We start from the raw sequence: 21,781 nt of genomic DNA, 5'->3' as shown, positions 1-21,781 counted from the left end.
TTCGAATCCTCCTCCGTCCTTGCTGTCTTCGTTTCTGACCAGCTGCCAAGTCACCCTGGCCCGTGGAACCATCTGGTTTCCCCAGCCCGATCACAACAAGAAGGCTTCCTCCCCACAGCCTCTGAGCAGCTGCCTGTGAAGTACCCTCAGGACTTTACTTCCGGGCAAGAAGACCCGGGGTGCCAGGGAAAAGGAACCAAAGTCTTGCAGAAGAACAGAGTATTTTTTTCCTCCTGGGAGAAGTCTTAATGTTACTTAGTTTTTCATATTCTTAAGACCATCATGCCATTTGAGCACAAGGCAATCTTCCTATGGGCCTCTCTCAAGCATCAGAACAGATGCAGAAATCTCCGAAAGCGTCAGGGTGACTCAAAACAATGACAAATTTATGAACACACGTTGTGACGGCGGCCTGTGCCGTGACAGGTAGACAGGTAGAAACAAGCAGGTTTTCCGTAGACAGGTAGAAACAAGCAACGCACACAGACCCTGAAGAATGTACTCGTTCTACCGAGAATCCGGAGTGTCGGACAGAGGGCGGAGACAGCAGAAAATGGCTCTGAATCTGACACCGTGCTTGGCACACAGAAGGCGCTCAAGAAACATTCTTGGTTGACTGACAATTTTTGGAACGTGAAAGATCAGAATGACAGGGCAGTGGAGGCTGTCATCTGTGCTCCTTCGGGACATTACGAAGCTGAGCACTCTTCCCGAGAGCTAACGAGGAGCAAGAGTTCACCAATTACAGTGGTGCTTTTCTATTAAAACAAAAAGTTTTGACTTTTGCGAACCAGCAGAGTCTGGAGTCAGACAGCCTGGGTTTGAGCCGTGGCTCTTGTTGGCTGTATGACTTTGGTCCCCTCCAGCGTCCCTATCTGTAAAATGGAGTTAATAACAGTGCCACCTCGGAAGGTGGGGTGAGAGGGGCCGTGAGTGACCTGTGTCAGGTTCCCCAATGGGGGCGGCTACTCAGGGAACCGGACGTGCTGGACTCCTGGTCCCACCAAACTCCATGTCGCTGGCGGAGCGATGTCCTTCCATTGGCTCCTCTGAATCTGTCCAAATACTCTTTGGCAAATAGCTGAGATAAAATAAAACCCCAAATTTTCCAGAACCTAAATACATAAGTGAAAGGGTTTGTTTTTTTGGTCAATAAACAACACGAATTTTGTTGTGAACAAACACCTGCTGCTGCAAATCTCTTGGGCCCAGGATTCCCAAGCAGATGCGTGAGAGGTGATCGCTGATTCTGCCCTTGCCTGGGTTCAACCCTGGGGCACATTTACAGCAGGATGTTAGACAATTCATACTGAGCGAGTCTGATACAGAGCATCCAAACTTTGGTCAGATGTTTGTTTTGCTGTTGTTGTTTTTTGTTTGTCTTTTTTTTTTTTAAAGATTTTATTTATTTATTTGACAGGGAGAGAAAGAGAGAGAGAGAGAGAAAAACACGAGCAGGGGAAGTGGCAGGCAGAGGGAAGGAGACTCCCGCTGAGCAGAGAGCTGGACATGGGGCTCGATCCCAGGACCCTGGGATCATGACCACGCAGAAGACGCTTAACTGACTGAGCCACCCAGGCGCCCCCAAACCTCGTCCCTGCCCTCCCCCACTGGCCTCCTTAGAGTCTGGACGGCCACACCTTGCTTCATAATAATGACAGCATTTATTTGGCACTTAGCATGTGCTGAACAAAGCACTGCTCTAAGGACTTCCCACTTACTAACTCCTTTCATTGTCATAACAACACTAAGCTCCACAGATGACTCAGAGGGTCACCCCGCCTCACAGGGTCACTCCTTACTGAAACCGACAGGCTGACTAAACCAGACCTTCTTTGGGGATTCAGGAATGTGAGGGGCATCTAGAAAGGATGGGCCACCCAAGCTCAGCCTGAAATCCAAGTACGGCTGAGTTCCCATTTTCATAGCCTTCAGGGTTGTAAGCTCAGGGACCCCGGGAAGCTGTGGAGCTCAGGGCACAGCTTCCCTCTAAACTTCATTCCCTGCACACTTTATTCCTTTGCATTTTTACAGCGGAGACTGTCACTAAAGACTCTCTCTGGGCCTGCCTCCTCCCAGCAACTTGGAGGTGACTCACCAGTAAAACCCACAAGAGCCAAGCAAGAGATGCTAGATTCCTTAAGTTCAGCAGCTTGTTGAGCTATTTGTAAGAAAAATGTCGACCATATAAAATTAAATTCAATTAGTGAGTCTGCACTGATTGTTTTATTCAGTGTTGAGCACGGCGCCTCCCACATAGGCTCCATAAATGTGCTGAATGAATGGGTGAGTTGTCTGAGTTACACTTTTAAATTGAATACACCAAGCAGGATAATTTTATGAACAACCCAAGTTATCCATAACACATTTTTATACCCCAAAGCTAAGAGAAGGACTCTGAATCAATAAATGGGGCTTTTAAGAGCTATTTTCATATTTTTGTTTTCCCCAAAATGTTCATTGTGTGCTTTAAAAATGTCTTCACGGTGGCCCCCCTTTTAAAATTGTGTTTATGCAATTTACCCTAGGAACCGTTTTTAAGTATAAAGTTCAACAGTATTCAGCATATTCGCATGGTTGTGAAGGATGCCGCCATCTCTAGAATGTTCTCATCTTCCCCAGCTGAAACTCTGCACCCGTCAAACACTAACTCTCCACTCTCCCCTCCCTCCCGGCGCTGGTAACCACCTTCTACTTTCTGCCTCTATGAATGTGCTTATCTAGATACGCCAAGTGAATCACGCAGTATCTGTCCTTTTGTGTCTGGCTTGTTTTACTTAGCATGACGCTTTCAAGATTCGTCTATGTTGTAGCATGCATCAGGATCCCATGCCTTTAAAAAAATGAGAAAATATTTATAACAAACTTTACCATCTCAACCATTTTTTTTTAAGAGAGAGAGAGAGAGTGTGCGCACGCATGAGGGGAGGGAGAAGGAGAAGCAGACTCCCCACTGAGCAGGAAGCCCGATGCGGGACTCGATCCCAGGACCCTGAGATCATGACCTGCGCCGAAGGCAGATGCTTAACCGACTGAGCCACCCAGGCGTCCCCCCATCACCACCATTTTTAAGGGTACAATTCAATGGCCATGGTGGCTCACTTTTAATATGATAGTTGTAACAACAGCCCCAGTAGCTTGCAAGGTGTAGACCTCTAACTTTGTCAAGTTCTTTCAGAGCTAGCATCTCAACAGAGGTCGGGAGGTCTGGATTAAGGACCTGGCCCTGCTGAGGACTATTGGAGTCACTCACCTCCTGAGCTATTTCTAGATCTCTGGTGACTGATCCCAGGCCAGAGTGTGTGGTGGATTATCACAACCCACGGCCATCCCTGAGTTTTAAAAAAAAAAGAGAGAGAGAGAGAGAGAAAGCCCAAGGACACGGTCTCAAGGGAAGTAACAAGAGTAATAAAAAGACGACTGGAGACCGGAGCCGCGAACGTGTCTGCTCAGAGGCTTTGGTTTGGTAAAATCTGCTGCATCTGCATTAGCAGGGCAGTGCTCCCACGAGCTGGCAGCGGCAGCACAAAGAGGCTCTAGACGCAGACCCAAGCGCAGGGCTGAGGACCACAAAGGCACAAGTCAAAGCAAAGTGCTAGAAATTGAAATGCACGTCCCTTTGTACCCTGGGGAGCAATAAGGAGGTCTGCCAAAAAAGGAGGTGATGGGGATGTCTGGTTAAGAAGGACAGAAAGGGGTTCCAAGGCACATGTGTCCCCAGGGTTCAGAAGAGGTGAGGGGCCACAATTCAAACCCCCAAGTGAGAAAGGATGAATTTGAAAGGACTTGAGAGCTTGAATCCCACATTGTGTTAATTAACAGAACTGTGATTTGCCAATGAACGCCCAGCAGGGGCGATCATCTGCCTGATAGAAAGGACCTGCTTTCCTGATGGAATCTCAAGTGCATGAGCCATGAAATTACTTCTAAAGAGAAAAAAAGAAAAGAAAGAAAGAAAAAGAAAAAGAGACAGCCAAAGAGGACAAGCACTTACGTTTGTGTACTGGAGAGACGTATTCCCTTTCTTGAAGAAAGCAGGCTAATTACACAGACCAGAGGTGAAACAGAAATATCCAACCTTATCATCTCTCCTGGGAAAGCAGAAACCACCAGCTAAAATAAAATAATACAAACACCAAACCCATGTAGGACACTTACAATGTACCCAGATGTATTTTACCTACACTCTCCCGCAGCCTAAAACAGAGGTAGCGAGGGTCCCACAGAAAATGGAGCCGAGAGAAGTTTGTCTCCCCTCTTCCTGCCAGACGTCTGCGGTAGTTCTGGGCACACTCCTCACAGGCTGTCACTGCCTGTCACAGCATTATGGGGCCGCCAGATTCCAATTTGAGAGACCCTGCATCTTTCTCCAACACACACCCGGTCTTGCCATGGTTCAGCTTAAAATCCTGCAGTGGCTCCCGTGGCCTTTAGAATGAAATCCCAGTGCTTCCGTATGCCATGCTTGGCCTTCTGTCATCTGGCTCCCAGGGCACTCGCCAGCCCCTCACCCCATCTCCTGCCTGGGAACGCACCTCTCAGGCCCCCCCACACCCATCAATGGCCCTCCTGCTTCCTGCTCCCCCACTCTTGGGCCTTTTCACCTGCTGTTCCTTGGGCACAGAACTGCCTCTGCCTTCTGCCTGGATGTCACCTACAGAGCCCAGCCATGGCCACGTCCTCTACAAAGCCTCCTGTGCCCAGCCACATGGAGGTGGCTTCTTTTCTTTGCTTCCTGCACCTCCCAGACTTACCTCGACTACAGCTCTTCCCACGCTGCACTGCAATGGTACCTTTCCTCCCTGTGTCGTCTCCCCTCCCTGATGAGACTCATTCATCTACCCACTCACTCAAGGACGTTAGCTCTGTCCAGAGCAGGGACGACGACCAGCTCTGGTTTCATCGCTGTGTCTCCTGCCTCGCACCCAGTGGTGCTCCAAGTGCGGTCCCTGGTGACAGCCACAACCGACCAGGGAACTTGAGAGAAATGCAAATTCTCGGCCCCACCCCAGGCCTACTACTGGATGGAGACTCCAGTGATGGAGCTCTGCAGTCTGTGCTTCAACAAGCCATCCAGTTTGGGAACGACTGCTCTCAGAGGACGCTGGGCACATTGTACTCTCTAAACATGGAAGGAATGAACAGACAGCTGTCACTAGAAACCAGCTACCCTGGGGCCTCCTGAGCTCTCACGTTTGTCCATCTTCCCCCTGGGAGGATGTTCTTTCCTACCTTCTCTGTCTTGCCCGGAGTCTGGCCTCATTGTATGTCCCCCCGGCTCTGGCCCTGGTGACTGTGGAACACAACGAATCAATAGCCCTTCGGGTCATGTGGCCTCTTGGAAACATAATGACCCTCAGAGTCAGAAACCTCAAGACCAGGCCCAGGCCTGGCTCTTACTGGCAACACATGTGCACTCTCTAGCCCTCCAGTGCTCTTCCGGAAAGGTAGCCTGCCTAATCACGGGGCTGGCATGAGTGCCGAGCAAGAAAGTCTACAGGAATGTGCTTCCTCAGCTTTAAAGTGTCCTATAAATATTCATTCCTACTGACAAAATGAGATCTGCTGGGCTACATGAATACCACCGTTTTAGCTCTAACGTTCTATGATTCTGAGAAATCTAGCTAAACTCCATTTCAACAAACATTACAAAAAGATGGGCTCCTCACAGACAGTGGTGGGTCGTGATGCGGGCTGGGGCATCACATTGGGTTCTAACCATGTGCGAGATGGAAAAGTTACTTCCTCTCTCCGTACCTCTGGTCCCTCTCCCATCCAGTGGGTCCTTACTAGGGTCGTTTAAATAGATGTAAGATATTCAAAGCGTATTGTAAGCCTTCAATAAATGTTGAGGACCCTTGCTACCACTGCCCGATTGCTGCTGTTAATGGTGGTATTTTCATTCCTAAGGCGAACACAAAATAAGAGATCACCTGGTAGTAAGCAACCTACAAAGAATCATCTTAGGTAATACAATCTAATTATGTGACACCGGATTGTAGAGTCTGTTGTGTTCCAGACTATGGAGTACTATTCATTTGCTTTTTGTTCGTTTTGGTCTTATTTCTTTTGGTTCAAACGTCAGGCAGGACAGTCTTTCCCAACCTTCCAGGTTAAGCATGTCAGGGATCAATCGTCACTGCTAAGAAGTTCACCCACGGGTGCTCAACAGCACAGAAGTGCCCAATGGCTTAGAGCAGAGGTGGGCAAACTTCTTCTGTAAAGGACCAGACAGCACATATTTCAGGCTTTGCAGGCCAGAGTCTTTGCTGCCACTGTCACTCAACTCTGCTACTGTAGCTCCAAGGTACATGCACTAGACAATGTGTAAACCAATAGGGTGTGTCTGGGTTTGGCCCACGGGCCCTAGTTTGCAACCTCTGGCTCAGGGAAGCAAGGCACCGGAGGTGACAGAATCGTGGTCCCTCCTCTCCCCCACCCCATTCAACACTGCATTTTCTTTGCTAATTCATTATAGAGAAGATGGCTGTCAACTCTATTTTATCTCTAGTTCCCGTACAGCCTACGGGTGTGAATTCTAGAAATGTAGAAGTTGCAGCAAAATCCCACTTTGACTTCAGAATTTGAGTCCTGTGGAGGTCATTTTAAGATTTTCCAAGAAAGGTCCGGTATTATAAAACAAAACTATTTTCATGTCTGCCCACACAAGCTGCTCCTCTCTCATTCTAACTAGAATACAATGCGTTTTGTTAAGTGAAAATTTTAGCATACTACTACGTACATTTCAACTCATCTGTCTTTCTAGGAGTTAAAGTTTTGGAGATATGGAAACACGGTCCTTCTGACTCAGCATATTTGTACAGTAATGATGTAAGAATATCGGTGCAGTGATAATAATCTCAGTAAGCTTAGACGTAGATCTCCAAGTGGCGTGGAGTTGATTTAGTGCTTGTTTAGTTCTGTTACGAATCCTTAGGACTCGTGAGTGGGGGGGTGGAGTTGTCATGTTTATATCCAACTCTGATGCAATCTGGGACAGAGGATCAGGGGCTTGGTCAAGTACAGGATCAAGACAGAAGGCACGGAACAGGGTGATGGATGGAGGGAGGTAGGAACTGTCTGACAGCTTAGGGCAGGAGTTCCAATGGGCCACAAGATGGAAAAGAGGCCAGAATGCAGAGAGACGGAAACCAGAGCCAGGGACCTTGCTGAGAAAGAACGGAGCACAAATACCCCTTACAAATTGCCAGGGAACTAGACAAATCAGATTTCAGAGGGTACTGTTCAGGGCTTCTGACACTCTGGTAATGTAACATTTAACATACAATGTGCAGTGAACAGATGTGAGCTGGAAAATGACAGGGTGGAGAGAGGTGGGTGGCAATTTTATCTGCCATTTGAACCTGAACAGCCCAGTTTTAGGAAAACAGATAAAAAACAATAAATAATGCAGCACACCTCCTCTGTACCTGGTGGCAGTGGGCTTCCATTTTAATGAGGACTGAATGCAACATAGACATTTGACGCCCTGACACATCCATTAAAATGGAAATCTATCTGTAGAGCCTGTCACAGCTGCTTCACGACACCAGGAAGACCAATCCACTCTCCAAAGAGACCCAGAGGGTTCTGTGCAGTGACAGAAGGAGCCCTTAGGTGAGTGCCTCCTCCTTTAGGCTAGACCCCAGGCCTGAGGAGGGTAGAGCCTGAAAGGTCTTGGGCGGCTGCCCCTGCCTCTGGGCAGGGGCAGGATCCACCCTGGTGAAGGAGCCTGGTTTCTGCAGAGTCTGAGTTTTCCAGTGTGGGTAGGGGAGAATGGGGAGATATTAATATAATTAATCTTCATGTTGGCATTAGAGAACTTTTAGAGAAATTAGTTCATTTGCTTTTCAGCTTGCAAGATAGATAGGGAGTGTGTTTTTCTCCTTCTAGAGTTGGGGACAAGTGTTCCATGGTCAAGGTCAGGTAAGGTCAAGGTAAGGTGTAGAGACAGATCGTGACCTGGTCTCTGGACTCAGGGCAGGGCCTCCTTCTCTGAACCAGGAACACGTGGTCAGTGGCACTGCGCGGGCCTGGCCCGGACACAGGGGTCTGGCTGACCACGGGTACCACGCAAGGAGCCCGAAGACCCGGTTGCTGTAATGGCACCAGTTTGTCAGAAGAGCTGCAGTTCCTGGGTCCAAATTCCCTTGGCGGGTTTTGGACTTGAAGTCTCCAGATCTGGCTGCCCTCAAGCGTCCCAATGGCATCAGGGAGGGTCACAGAAACAAGTTCACTTCCATTATAAGGCATTATAGGAAGTGGCTGTCCAGAGCAGGACACACAGGAAATCCTGGGCTGGTGTGGGAGGTAGGGCTGGAAAGCCCAGAGCAGAAGCACCAAGTCCCCCTATGCTGCCGGGGAGGCTGCAAATGGGGAACTGTGCCCATGGGCCTTGCCCTTGGGGTGTTGGATGCTGGTCAGAGGGGTGTTTGGAGTACTGGATACGGCACTGGACCAGACATAGGAGGCTTGGGTTCCAGACCCAGCCGTGTTGCCAAGCAGCCATCTGACCTTGGAAAAGACAGGAGCCCCGACTTCCTTATATGTAAAATGGGTGTACTTGGTTGAACTGTGTCCCCCAAGAAGATGTGTCCAAGCCCTAACCCCTGGTATCTGGGAACCTAACCTTAGAAGTAGGGTTTGCAGACGTAATTAAGGGTCTCAAGGGATCATCCTGGATTTAGAGTGGGCTTAGGTGTTCTTAGAAGAGAATGACTGGTGTCCTTAGAGGAGAAAGGACAGGAAGACTGACACACAGAGACACAGGAAAGGTCATGTGAGGAGCCAGGCAGGGACCGGAGGGATGCAGCCCCAGCCCAAGGAGTGTCCAAAGCCCCCAGAAGCCACAAGAGGTAAGGAAGGAGTCTCCCCTAGAGCCCTGAAAGGGAGCAGAGCTTTGCCAATGCCTTGACTTTGAACTTCTGGCCTCCAGAAGTACAAGACAATAAATTCCTGTGGTTTTAAGTCCCCCAGTTTGTGGTCAATTGTTATGGTGGCCTCAGGAAATCGATGCAGTGAAGAGATCAGCTTCTTACCTCCTAGGGTGGCCATGAGCTCCAATGACAAACTGCAAAGGACGAACTAGGGAAGGGGTGGCATTTTCTGGGAGAACTTTTGGTCCTCCTTCTGGAGAAACATCTGCAATAACTGCTCGTGACCTCCTCCTCCCTTGGGGCTTAGGGGGCGGTCAAGGTGGGGGATGTTCTAGAACAGCCAACGATGCCGGAAGGCTCTCTCTGCTCTAGGCATGGAACTCCCGTCTTTGGGGTGGATGATCTCACTCAGGCTTTCACAACTACATGAGATCAGTCCCAGGATCGGTCCCGTTTTACAAATGAGAAAACAGACCCAGCAAGTGAGATGAGCACAGTTAGGAAGTGGTGGAAGCAGGATTCCAACCATTCCAACCACAACAGTCTGAGCTCTTCCCCATCACAGGAGGGTGAGTAAGAACCAGGCCCCTTCCTGAAGAGCTGCGCCCCCCAAACCAGGCGGGTGGGAGCTCTGACATCTGACTAAATGCTTCCGTGAGCACCCACAATATACCCAGCACTGAGAAAGACCCTTGATATGTTAACAGATTAAATCACAAAACAGCCCTACAGTGTCCATTTGCAGGTATGAACACGGACGTTCAGGGACGGGTGATATCCATTTCCGGGATCACGCACGTGATCAAAGCAGCAGAGGGAGGGGTCCAGCTAGGTCCCCAGGACAGCAAACCCATGCTATTTTGGTCATAACACACAAGCTGGCTCCGCCAGAACACGGTCCTGCCAGCCACTGAGCCAAGCTGACTCCCCACTCCTGCTCCTGGCTCATTCTGCGTGAATACCCTCTGTGCACGAAGGGCAGGAGAAGCCCCACACACCTCAGGGACCTCGTCTCAGAGAAAAGACCCCTTTGCAGCAGGTTCCCCAATGACCGTGGCGTGGCTTCTGGTGGCAGCAGGCCACGGCCTCTGGACCAGGTATAGGAGGGGGTGAGGCACGTCTCCCCTAGAGATGGGGCAGGTCTGCTGCAGGCTTGTTGGCTCTCACCCATGTTTCCGTGGCCAGCCGGGGTGTGGCTCTGCTCCACATCTCTCTTCCTCTCCCGGGACCAGCAGGCCAGCCCAGACATGCCCCTCCCCTCCTTTTTTATTGTGGTAAAATAGACACAAAACTTACCATCTCAACCATTTTTAAGTGCAGAGTTCCGTGGCATCAAGTATACCCACACTGTTGGGCCACCATCACACCGCCCATCTCCAGAACTCTTTTATCTTCCCTAACACAAACTCTGTCCCCATTAAGCTCTAACTCCCCATTCGCCCTTCCTGAGTCCCTGACCGCCACTGTTCTGCTTTCTGTCTCCTTGAACTGAGTACTCGAGGAACCTCATGTAAGTGGGACCGTGCAACATTTGTCCTTTTGTGTCTGGCTCGTTCACTTAGCATACTGTTTTCAAGGTTCCTCCATGCTGTAGCAGGCACCAGAATTTCACTTATACATGCTTACAATTAGCTTTAAAGATGAATATAAAGCCCAGCTGAACCATGGCTCTGACTTTACAAGGCCATGAACCCCCGAGGCTGTCCCGCCCAGGTCTGTGCTGTCAGTTCAGCTGCCGGGAGCCGCGTGGGGCCACTGAGCACTTGAACGTGACTAGTCCAAATGGGGATGTTCCGTAAAGCACAAAGAAGAGTGTAAACTCTCTTACTTTGATCACATATTGCGATGACTCTATTTTGGATATGCTGAGTGAAAGAAAATACATTAAAATTCATCTTACCTGTTTGCTTTTAAACTTTCTTTAATGCGGCACCGAGAAAATGAAAAGTTACACACGTGGCTCACGTTGTATTGCTCTTGGACCCCGTTGGCCGAGGCAACGCCCTGCCCACACCGCACACAAGTGTGAGAATTTTGGCCACGCTTTCAAAGAGGCACAGGCCTAGGGCAGAGGCAAGGTAGGCCAGCCACGCAGGGAGCCTGCCTCCATATGACATAAAACAGTGCTGACAGAGCTCTGCCAAAGGCAGTGGGTTCCTCTTTACCGGGGTTAAATAAGAAACAAAGGAAACTAAGGATTCCCGTTTCTCATTCTACGCCTCCTTCTGCCTATAACCCCGAGCCCTCCCCAGATCGGCGGCGGCATTTGAGCGCCTGGGCCACCTCAGGCCTCCCCTTGTCATCGCTAAGTGACTATAATAACAGGTTGGTTGCAACTCGGATAATTACAGGTCCAAACTAGCCAAGGTGGTGACATCTGTCTTGAGTCTGTCCATCCCGCTCACTCCACGTCTGTCCACCCGTCTCCAGGCAACTGCTCATCGATTCACTTTCCTCCCATTTTTTCCATCTCTCCCGTCCTCCCCTGGCTCGGTTTTGTGGGCACACGGGAGCGACAAGGCGCTGGATCGCAGGCCACCAGCAGTGGGCCCGCAGTCAGGGTGTGTGGCACTGATCTCCAGGGCGATGCGGCGCCTGACCTGACAGCTGAAATGTGAGCCGTAACGAAGGCATGGGGAGGGAGGAGGAAAGGCGTCCCTGAAAAGCCCACCTCCCAGCTCCGCAGAAGGGAGCCCACAGCCACACAGGCAGACAGACAGACACCCACGTGCCAGAGAGGGGGGAAACCAGGTTAGCGAAACCCACAGGTATTCCAAGCCTCCTCAAGAAGCCTCCTTGCCCTTCCATGGCAGAATGGATTTTTCTCTCCCCAGAACTTGAATAATATCTACAGTCGGTGCCCACTCCTCTTTTCGGCCCTTCCCTTGTAGAGCCTGCTAGCGCGGTGAGGTCCCGAAAGGCAGGAACAAGCCTCCCACTCATGCCTCCCGGTCCCGGCCATGGCTCAAGCAGGGTACCTGGTATGTGGAAGACGCTGGATGTGTGTTCGTTAATGCAGAAGAAAAAGGGCAAAACCGAACATCTTCCTAAGGCCACCTGTCCTGGTGTTAGGAAAAAAACTGTGCAAGATTTGGAAATGGAACAGCTGTGGGTCCTTCCACTGTAGCATTGGGAGGCAGGTGTCCGGCTGACTGCAGATGCTCGAGTCTTTACGGGTGCACACTGGGGTTTGGCTGGTTATTGATGAGGATACTTACAGCTCTGTCAGGGTAGATGTTAACGCTTAGAAAACTGATAGCAACAACAACAACAAACCCCAAACCGATTCCGTTCAACAGGAATGCAAGTGAGTATTGTCCTATAAATACAGATGCTTTCTGGTATGGAGAAAAGATAAGGCCAGTGCTTACTCTTTATTGCCCTGTGGTCCACGCTCAAGCTTTGTATCTAACCTAACAATCTTTTCTTTTTTTTTTTTTTTTGAGATTTTATTCATTTATTGACAGAGAGAGACACAGCAAGAGAAGGAACACAAGCAGGGGGAGCGAAAGAGGGAGAAGCAGGCTTCCCGCGGAGCAGGGAGCCCGATGCGGGGCTCGATCCCAGGACCCTGTGATTGTGACCTGAGCCGAAGGCAGACGCTTAACGACTGAGCCCCCCCAGGCGCCCCTCTTTTTTTTAAGATTTTATTTATTTCTTTATTTGACAGAAAGAGGACGCGCATGAGAGAGAGAGAGAGAGAGAGAGAGAGAGAGCGCACGTGCCCAAGCAGGGGGAGGGGCAGGCAGAGGGAGAAGGAGAAGCAGACTCCCCACTGAGCAGGGAGCCTGATGCGGGGCTCGATCCCAGGGCCCCGTATCGTGACCTGAGCCAAAGGCAGACCCTTAACCGACTGAGCCACCCAGGTGCCCCACAATCTTATTTCTTATTCTAGCATATTTTAAATGCCTTTCCCCATAGAACACACCAACTGTTCTTAAACATTAGTCTTTTTAAAAAGATTTTATTTATTTGACAGAGAGAGAGAGCGCGAGAGAGGGAACACAAGTGGGGGGAGTGGGAGAGGGAGAAACGGGCTCCCCGATGTGGGGCTCAATCCCAGGACCCTGGGATCATGACCTGAGCCAAAGGCAGACGCTTAACCGACTGAGCCACCCACGTGTCCCCATATCAACTGTTCTTTAATTGTCTGTGAACCAGTGTGCCATCTTACTGGTTCCCTCATTAATAGATGAATAAATTTTTGAAACATGTTCATTCTATTTTGTAAGAGGGTCATGTCTTCAACTTTTTGGGAATGATTCTCTGGCACTGGTTAGAATTGGGAGTGGTGGGCTCTCAGCATAGAGCTACCCTGGGTAATCCGCTAGTTATTTGAAACCTGGGCTGTTAATGGTCACGGGCTCGCACTCTTGTTTCCCCCATACAGCTTATAGGAGGTCTTTCAGGAGAAAGAGGTCCTGAGGCCTCTGGAGAAGGTTTAGAGAGGAAAAGAAATACAGGACATCGGGACAACTGTTACCATCTAAGCTGGGAAAAGATGACAGGCCAGAGGCAATGACGTGCCACACCACATCCTTCCACACTCTGTGCTCCGGAGCTGTCCCACCCATGACTCGAATACCTTCCTTGCTCCACTACTCATACCTCACGGCCCAGCTCAAAAGCTACTTCCTCCTGAAGCCTCCCTGACCGCTCCCTTTGAGCCCCGAGGAAGAGATGCTGTGGCCTTCTTTGTGACTGTTACGCAGGCCCTCCCTTTATAAGAGAAGCTTAAACATCTCTTCTCAGAACTGCATGAAAGACAACCTCCAATGGAAAGCTACCAGTTGCCTTCCACAGGAGTATGGCTGCTAGAATAGACCTCTTCTGGGCATGTGTGGGTGTATTCCCAGCTTGGAACGAGGAGGAGAAAGGAGGTTCTAGGGAAGATGAAAAAACTTGGAAAAGGAAGGGCATCACTGATCCAAGCGAAGGCAACATGTGCATCTCAGCTGAAGCCATGAAATAAGACGAGAAAATGCAGGTGTGTTTGAGAGAACGAGCCTGAGGCAAGGGCTTCTGGGGCTCAGGGCTGAGTCAGCTGAAGAAAGGAGATGTAGACACTTCTCTGTACTTCTGAAACTCAGTCTTAATTTGGACAGATCTTTGTTCTTGTCCTCTGGGAATAGATGCAAGGCAAAAAAAAAAAAAAAAAAGCAGCAGTGAACTCTACCAAGCTTGGTCCAAAACTTTAGAACTCCCTGCATATCAGGGTGGCCTGCCACTGGAGAATCCCTGCCAGTGGGTGAATGATGGCCTGTGGCGCTTATAATGTCACATTACATTTAGCTGTGTCCACGCCTATCGCTTTCCCTTGACCATGGACTCCTTGGGAACAGATACCAGCGTCTAATCATCTTTGCATTCCCAGAAGGCGACACAGAGTTTGACATAGAGGAGACTGCTTTTAAAGTCCCTGAATATGTATTTTGTTGCCCGCTAAGCTTTCCTTTCATTTTTTTTAAAGATTTTATTTATTTGACAGAGAGAGACAGCGAGAGAGGGAACACAAGCAGGGGGAGTGGGAGAGGGAGCAGCAGACTCCCGCTGAGCAGGGAGCCCAATGAGCCCGATGCGGGGCTCGATTCCAGGACCCTGGGATCATGACCTGAGCCAAAGGCAGATGCTTAACCATCTGAGCCACCCAGGTGCCCCAAAGCTTTCCTTTCAAATAGAGACTACCTGCACATTTATTTTCAAACAGCACAGCAATGAAAAATCCCAAAACCCAAAGTAATACATAACTTCAAAAAGGAAAGTGAAACAGAAAAGCTCTGGGGCCAGCAGAGGGAAGAAAAGGATTCGTAGTGGTGATCTGCCCTTGATCATGAGCAGCACAGAAGTCACCTGATTCTCCCCTGAATGGGGTTCAATGTGCAGGCAAAGGAAGTTAACAGAATGACATCTATAAACCATCTTCCAAGAAATGGCAAAGACACAGGACCAGAAAAGAGGTGTGAAACTAACCTCGCAGGCAGAGGCCCCCAGGTGTCTGGCAAACCCACTTAAGACAAGTTACCTTCCCAGGACATTTGTGGTTATAGGGAACATTTCATTACCATAAACTGGAAAGAGGAGCCACAAGGCCTGAATTCCTGCCATGATTTTGTCTTGACCATACATTAGCTCATATATTAAAATGGGATTCCACCACGTACCATTATTTCCCACTACCTTCCCTAAATGCTTATCCTGGCAGGTGAATGCAGCATTGCCCAAGTCAGGGGGAGACTCAAGTCCAGGGACCGAGTGAGCTGCTGAAGCCCAAATCCAGGAATCATGAGAAAAAACCTTAAACCGGCTGGTACTGACTTGAAGATGAAGACAAGGCCTGCGTGGGGATGCAGGCTAGGCACCTGAAGAAAAGAAGTAAAAAAATCAGAGGGAAGTCGAGACAGGGAGATAAATCTGGTTGGAGTGTGCACTGGCATGAAACCTTTCCAAAAGTAAAAAAAGAAAAGCAAAGAAAGCAAACAGGTGCTGAATCTGTGCTGGCCACATATCCAGAGAACACGGACTATAGCTGGATGCCTTTCTTAAAAAAACGTTTGTCCGTTTGTCTATTTATCTATTTATTTATGAATCTCCACACCCAACGTGGGGCTCGAATTCATGACCCTGAGATCAAGAGTTGCACACTCTTCCGACTGAGCCAGCCAGGCGCCCCCAGCTTGATGCTTTCTAATTTGGGATGACCGGGGAGATGGTGTGCTTTCCTACCAATGGAAATAAAATGCCCTTTCAAGCCTCTCTGCTCAATGCCCCTTCTCTGGAAATGAAGGCGGAGTTTCACAATGACACGCAGTAGAGTCACGGTTCTGCCTCTGACACCGCCACACTTTGCAATTCTGGAGAAGTCAGCTCACCTTTCTGGGTCTCAGATCCCTCAGGTGTACACTGAAAGGGCTGGACCAGGGTTACCTGCCTCACCTGCCTGCTCTGGGAGCTCACACCAGAGGCCATGAGTACGCAGCCCGCTGAAGCCTCTGCACACCTCCCGCAGCTTCCAGAAAGCCCGGGATTCTCCATCAAGCCATTCTAGCAAATCACATTTTCTGCTCCCCACCTCACAGTCTAATTTGCCTCCCACATGCTCTTGCAGATGGTCCAGCAGAAAGACCACCTGGGTGTCTGAGGCTCCAAGCCTTGGGGACAGAAATCTTGTGGTGGGCAAGAGCAGGGAGAGGTGGAGGGGGAGACGGGAGCGGACGGCTGTATGGTACATCCTCCCTGTACCAGCGCCCACCCCTCCCTGGGTGTTGCCAGGTCCCGGGCATAGGCCTGGGGTCACAGCTGCTCCCCACGCAGTGTAGCCAAACGAAGGTGCCTTCATCCTCAAAGTATCTAGATGGCCAAGATTGTTCAGAAGCATGAAGTGGACTCCTCCTTTTCAAAATGGGGATCCAGAACTTAAATGTACCCCTCTGACTAGACTCCAAGAGTTGCTACAAAGTTCTAGGTTGTAGAGTCAAGCAAAGGTCTGAAACATCCTGAAGTTTGTCTTTGATACCGCCCTTAGCCCCCGTCAGAGGCTCCGTACTGAGTCCCCAGTGTGTTACAAAGTCCACCTGCGGGGGCGCCTGGGTGGCTCCGTCAGTTACGCGTCTGCCTCCGGCTCAGGTCATGATCCCAGGGTCCTGGGATCAAGTCCCGCATCGGGCTCTCTGCTCAGTGGGGAGCCTGCTTGTGCTCTGTCAAATAAATAAAATCTTTAAAATAAATAAAATAAAAAGTCTACCAGAGTATACTATGGCACCCCTCCCCCCACCATGCCTTAGTGGCCTCCTACCTACCCAGTCTCCTCCCCGTCCACCAATCCCTGGGCCCTGCAGATGACCTCGACTCAGCCTCTGGTAGGGCCAGAATTGGGCCTCGTCCCATCTCTCCTGCTGCCCTGAGGCCCAATACTACAGCTCCAGCTCTACTCTACCTGAAAGTCGGTGCAAGGCACGATAGAGCAGAACATCCCCCTTCTGCCCCTGATTGGGCAGATGCATTCTAGTCTTGCACGTTGGAAATTGGCATAGAAGTTCTCACAGAACATAAAAGAAAAAACAAACAAAAAACTAATGATGTACTTATACCTTGGCTAATTGAATTTAAATTAAAAAAATAAACAGTAAAAAATAAAAATGTTAAAAAAAGGAACTTCTCACAGAAGGATTTGTAATGGTGATATAATTCTACATTATTTCAATAGAGAGGTCATCAGGGTTTGAGTGAACAAATCAGGTGCAGTGACCAAATGGCTTGCCCATGGTCCCACAGGCAGCTAGCAACAGAGCTGAAACCAAGGGCAGGGCTCCTAACTCCCAGCTGAGTTACGCATGGGCTAACTGGACATTTACTCACTGGCTAGGAAACCTGCCTACTGTTTTTGGCATGTAGCTATCAGAAAATGTGTTCTGAGATCCAAATCGCCCTATTACAGGAAAAAATTTGGAACATGGCTCATTCCACACTGGAGACCACCAGATCTGTCTAAGGTGTGTCTGCGGGCTGGCTGGAAGGACAGATTCTCTGTCCCCTTCCTTTAGAATTTGGGCAGCCACCCATACAAGAAGGCCAGAGACAATCTGGGATGACAAGCAGGTGAGGGGTGTGGGCAAAGCGGCTCCTTCTCTGGTGTGACACACCCCACCCCCCCCTTCCTGCTGCCCTGCTCCTCACATGGGGGGAGGGAGGGGAGCCAGGACCCAAAACAGGCCCCCAAACCTCACTGCATCCCATTTCACAGCTGGGAGGATCTCTGCATCTCCATTATGATAAGGAGGGTTAAGATAATCCTATTACCAGTAATAGTATGTTGTAAACACTCCATCCCCACTTGTTAATTAGCACCAACCCCCCTTTCCTCCAAAATATGAAGCAATGCTGTATAATCATGGCATTTTGCGGATGATACTGTTTATCACATGCGGTATTTCAGTGGTTTGTGTGGGAGAAAGAATTAATTATAGCTCTCTGATTCCAACCCATTCTCAACCCCACCCCCGTCCTTCTCTCCCATTCCCCGGATATAGAAAGCCATATATGTATAAATAAGCAGAGTAAATACATAGTGCTCCCCACTTGCTGAGGAGGGGGAGGTAGAGCACTGGGGACCAGGTCCTGACATGGAAGCCTCGGATCTGCCTCTGGTACCAGCACAGTCTGGCAGAGAGGCCTTGGAGAAACCTCAATCTCTGGGCCTCAGCCTCCTCGTCCTTGAACAGGAATAACAAACCAGCCCTACTCATGCTGAGCTTGTTAGGGGGATCAAAACAATGAAACTCTGCTAGCTATGCGAGGCCACCCATGCGTGCGGTTAAATTCTTAATAACTGTTCCGGACATCTGCAGAATACCTTCTGTAGATTCTTCTGGAGGCAGGTTTCTTAGGAAACCTAATGAAGGAGCCAGAATCAGAATTATTGGAGACAAATAATAAGTTGGTGGTGGGGCTGGCAGGAGTGAGAAGACTCCTTTGGGTGCATATAAGCAGCAGGGAGCTGACTGTGGGCAGACAAAGAAGACGTTCAAGCTAAGGCAAAGTCAGAGGCATCACAGGTGGATGCAGAATTTGTGGGGAGCCCTCATTTGAAATGTGGAGCAGTAACTTAAAATTTCATTTTTAATGAAATTCAGAGCAAAAAAGCAAAAGAAGATTGGGGTGATATATGGCTAAGGAGAAAAAAATATATATATTACATAAGATATATAAAAAATATATGTACAAAAGAACTATTTATGTAATTCGTTTCATCTGAATCTGAAAATATGTAAACGAACCAGGCATAGAAGAAAAATGGAAAATAACAGAATTTGCTCAAAATACCATAGATCTACATTAACACTGGAAAATAGCAGCTGGGTCCTGGGCTGTTTCCTTGGGATGGAGATGCCAGAGACATTATTATTCTTCACGGGGGCCACAATTTGGCTTTTGTTATCAGACATCGTAGAGGATGAGGCATTTTATAATTTATAATCCCCCAAACAACTCTCACAGTTAGATATTATTACTGATCAGGAAACTGAAGCTAGAAAAATGTAGACCTCTTGCCGAAGGCCACACAGTCAGCAGGTGGTAGAGCTGGGATTCAAATGCACACCCAAATCCTGAGTCACCACACTGGGCTGCCTCTCATGGTAGCCTGGTGGGTCCCTACTTTATATTAGGCCCAGATAGTTAGGATGTGGGGGGCCATGTCTGAACCAAACTCTCTTAGGCCTGAAGTCTAAGTGCTTGCCATCACCCTCCATTTCCCCACAGAAAAGCTCAGCCCATGTTCATCCTGGAAATTTGGAAGAAAAGTACCAAGACCAGCAAGAGTTGGGCTATAGACCGACCATCATGGAGCTGCTGCTTTCTTTCCACTCTTCCCAGGGACTTCTTCAAGGTGCAGAGGATGCTCTGTGGCTGTTACAGGTAAAACTCTTGACTAAATTGCACAGAACCAATCCTCAAGCAAAACCCCCAGAAATGCAATCACAAGTCGAGGAGAGGCCAAGGCACAGAGCTCGCCGATGATTTATTGAAACAAACAAAAAAAAAGGAGTTTCCTTCAGTGTGTCCAGACTTTAGGAGGTATGATAACATAAGTTACAACAACAGAGGATAAACTGCAAAAAGGAAGCCACCCCTTTGTCTAAGGAAGAAAAGAAAAATTCCAGGCTAATAAATTCTTCCTAAATTAAGGTGAAAAACTTTGTCTTTGTACTGATTCTGCCAAATGGAGTGTTGCAAACCCAAAAGTCACTTGTCCAGTCAGCCTCCTCCAACCCAAACATGGCTCCCATAGAGAAAAGTGTGTGTGGGCCTGTCATAACCACGTGCACAAAAACCAGGAGGAAGAAAATGAAGGTCTTTTTAAGAGCAGGAGGGCATCTTTGCAGGAGACTTCTAACATTTCTGGCTCAGGGACCTTATTCCTTGGACTACCAGCTACTGGTAGGTCCATCAAGTCATGAGGTAAGAGTTTACCTGAAAAGGGTGAGGGAGGGCCAGAACTAAGTTCTGACCCCCATCATACTGAGATGTTTTCCCTTCTGACCCCTTTAGCCACACCCCACAAATCCTTCAAGACCCTTCAACTTCCGTCTTCACATGGAAGTCCCCTGGCTCCTTCATTCCTCCTGAATCTGAACGTCTACTACATGTTACACTCTGGGTTGAAAAAAGCATTGATTCTGGAATTCTCACCCCTCTATTAGTTCTCTCTCTCCTGGTTTCAAATGTTTTATACTTCGATTCCCCCTTAGTGCTGCATAAAGAGTTGTCACTCGATAAATATCCTGATGATTCAGTAAAAGATTAAGGAGTTTCTGGGTGTCAAGTTTACCTAAAGACAGAGAGAAGGAAAGGAGGATGACGATGGAGTTGCCCTGGGGGAGAGAAACCCCCATGAAGCACCCCGGAGGGCATCCTTCCCCGGTAACAAGCTCTCTTTATCCAAGAGCAGAGGAAAAGCCTTGCAGGAGAAAAGGTGTTATTATATGCATTGTGAATTCCTAGCATCGAAATGTACCACAAGCGCACAGGCTCAAATTGCTGAGGCTGGTGAGTTATTTACCTGAAATAACAGGACTTGGAGATGGTATATACACAACTTCTGGGAGCTTGGTAATGACTCACTGGAAGTCTTTTTTTCAGACATGCTGAAGGTTTGGCAAGAGTACATGCCAGATGCAAGCCCCATTCGAACTTGTATCTGGTTTGCCTCGGAGTTGGGAATGCACTCCTTAGTCTCTTTCTTAAATCCACTCTCAAGAAGGGCCCAGAAAAATGCCGCTGTGCACAGCGGCAGATTTTAGCATTGATCTTCTCTCCCCCCCATCACACTCACAACTCCCAAGGTCTTCTTCTCGGCTGCTGGGTAGAGTTGAAAGCCTGCCACGTATGAGGCCTGCTTACTCAAGCCCAGTTTAGGAAAAAAAAAAAATCCAACCACAAAGGACATTAGGGGACAACTGTGGACATTAGAATATGAAGTAGGCATAGGTCATGTCAAGAAATGACTGTCCACTTTGTTGGATGTGATCATGGCAATGTGGGTCTAGAGGTAGGTTGACGTACTTGGGGTCTCAAAGTCTGCAATTTACATTGAAGCGGTTCGCTAATGATCAAACATTTTTGTTAGGTAGACAGTGAAGAAGAAAGATGAAGTAAATGCCATAAAAATATTAGCACTTAGTAGATTTGTTTTGTGGATCTCTGTATGGCCCCTGTTGCCCTCGAGTACGGAAGTGAAAATGTCCTTCAAGGAAATACATATCAGAAGTTTGTGTGTGATTGGAGATTGAGATCTAAAGGCCAGAACTAGGAAATGATGATCTTTGTCTCTCAATCCCAAACCGTATGTAACATCTCGAATCACATGGCATCCCAGGCCAGGCGGTTTGAGACTTTCGTTTTGTTTTGAATCTGAGATGTGAGTATCTGGGTATTTACTGCCACCTCCCCATTTTTTTGAGTTGTGTGCATGTTTAGAAACAGTATGCCGATTCCTCAAAAAAATTACCATATGATCTAGCAATCCCACTTCTGCCTGCACACCAGAAAGAGGTGAGAGTGGAAAGTCAAGCAGGTATCTGTACACCCATGTTCATAGCAGCATTGTTCACAATAGCCAAAAGGCAGAAGCAACCCAAATGTCCAGAGACAGATGAACGGATGAATAGAAGTGCTATATCCACACAATGAAACATTATTCGGCCTTAAAAAAAAAAGGAAGGAAATCCTGTCACGTGCTTCAACATGGGTGAACCTTGAGGACATTATGCTTAGTAAAATAAGCCAGCCACAACACAGCAAATAGTGTATGATTCCACTAATATGGGGTACCTAGAATAACCAATTCATAGCGAGAGCAGGGCGGCGGTTACCAGCCACCAGGGGAGGAGGAGGTGGGAAGTTAATGT

General features: G+C 48.6%; 1 protein-coding gene across 1 annotated transcript in view; it reads right to left on the bottom strand.

The window, feature by feature from the left end:
• Window positions 1-21,781, bottom strand: part of TMEM178B (transmembrane protein 178B) — a 332,799-nt gene that overhangs the window by 52,743 nt on the left and 258,275 nt on the right. The window lies entirely within an intron of this gene.

This window comes from Eumetopias jubatus, unplaced genomic scaffold (assembly GCF_037043125.1).
Source record: "Eumetopias jubatus isolate StellerSeaLion01/CBP00866 unplaced genomic scaffold, mEumJub1_p1.0 scaffold_14, whole genome shotgun sequence".
In the NCBI taxonomy this organism is placed as follows: Eukaryota; Metazoa; Chordata; class Mammalia; order Carnivora; family Otariidae; genus Eumetopias; species Eumetopias jubatus.
The sequence above is the reverse complement of the archived record's forward strand: the minus strand, read 5'-3'. Positions and strand labels throughout refer to the sequence as shown.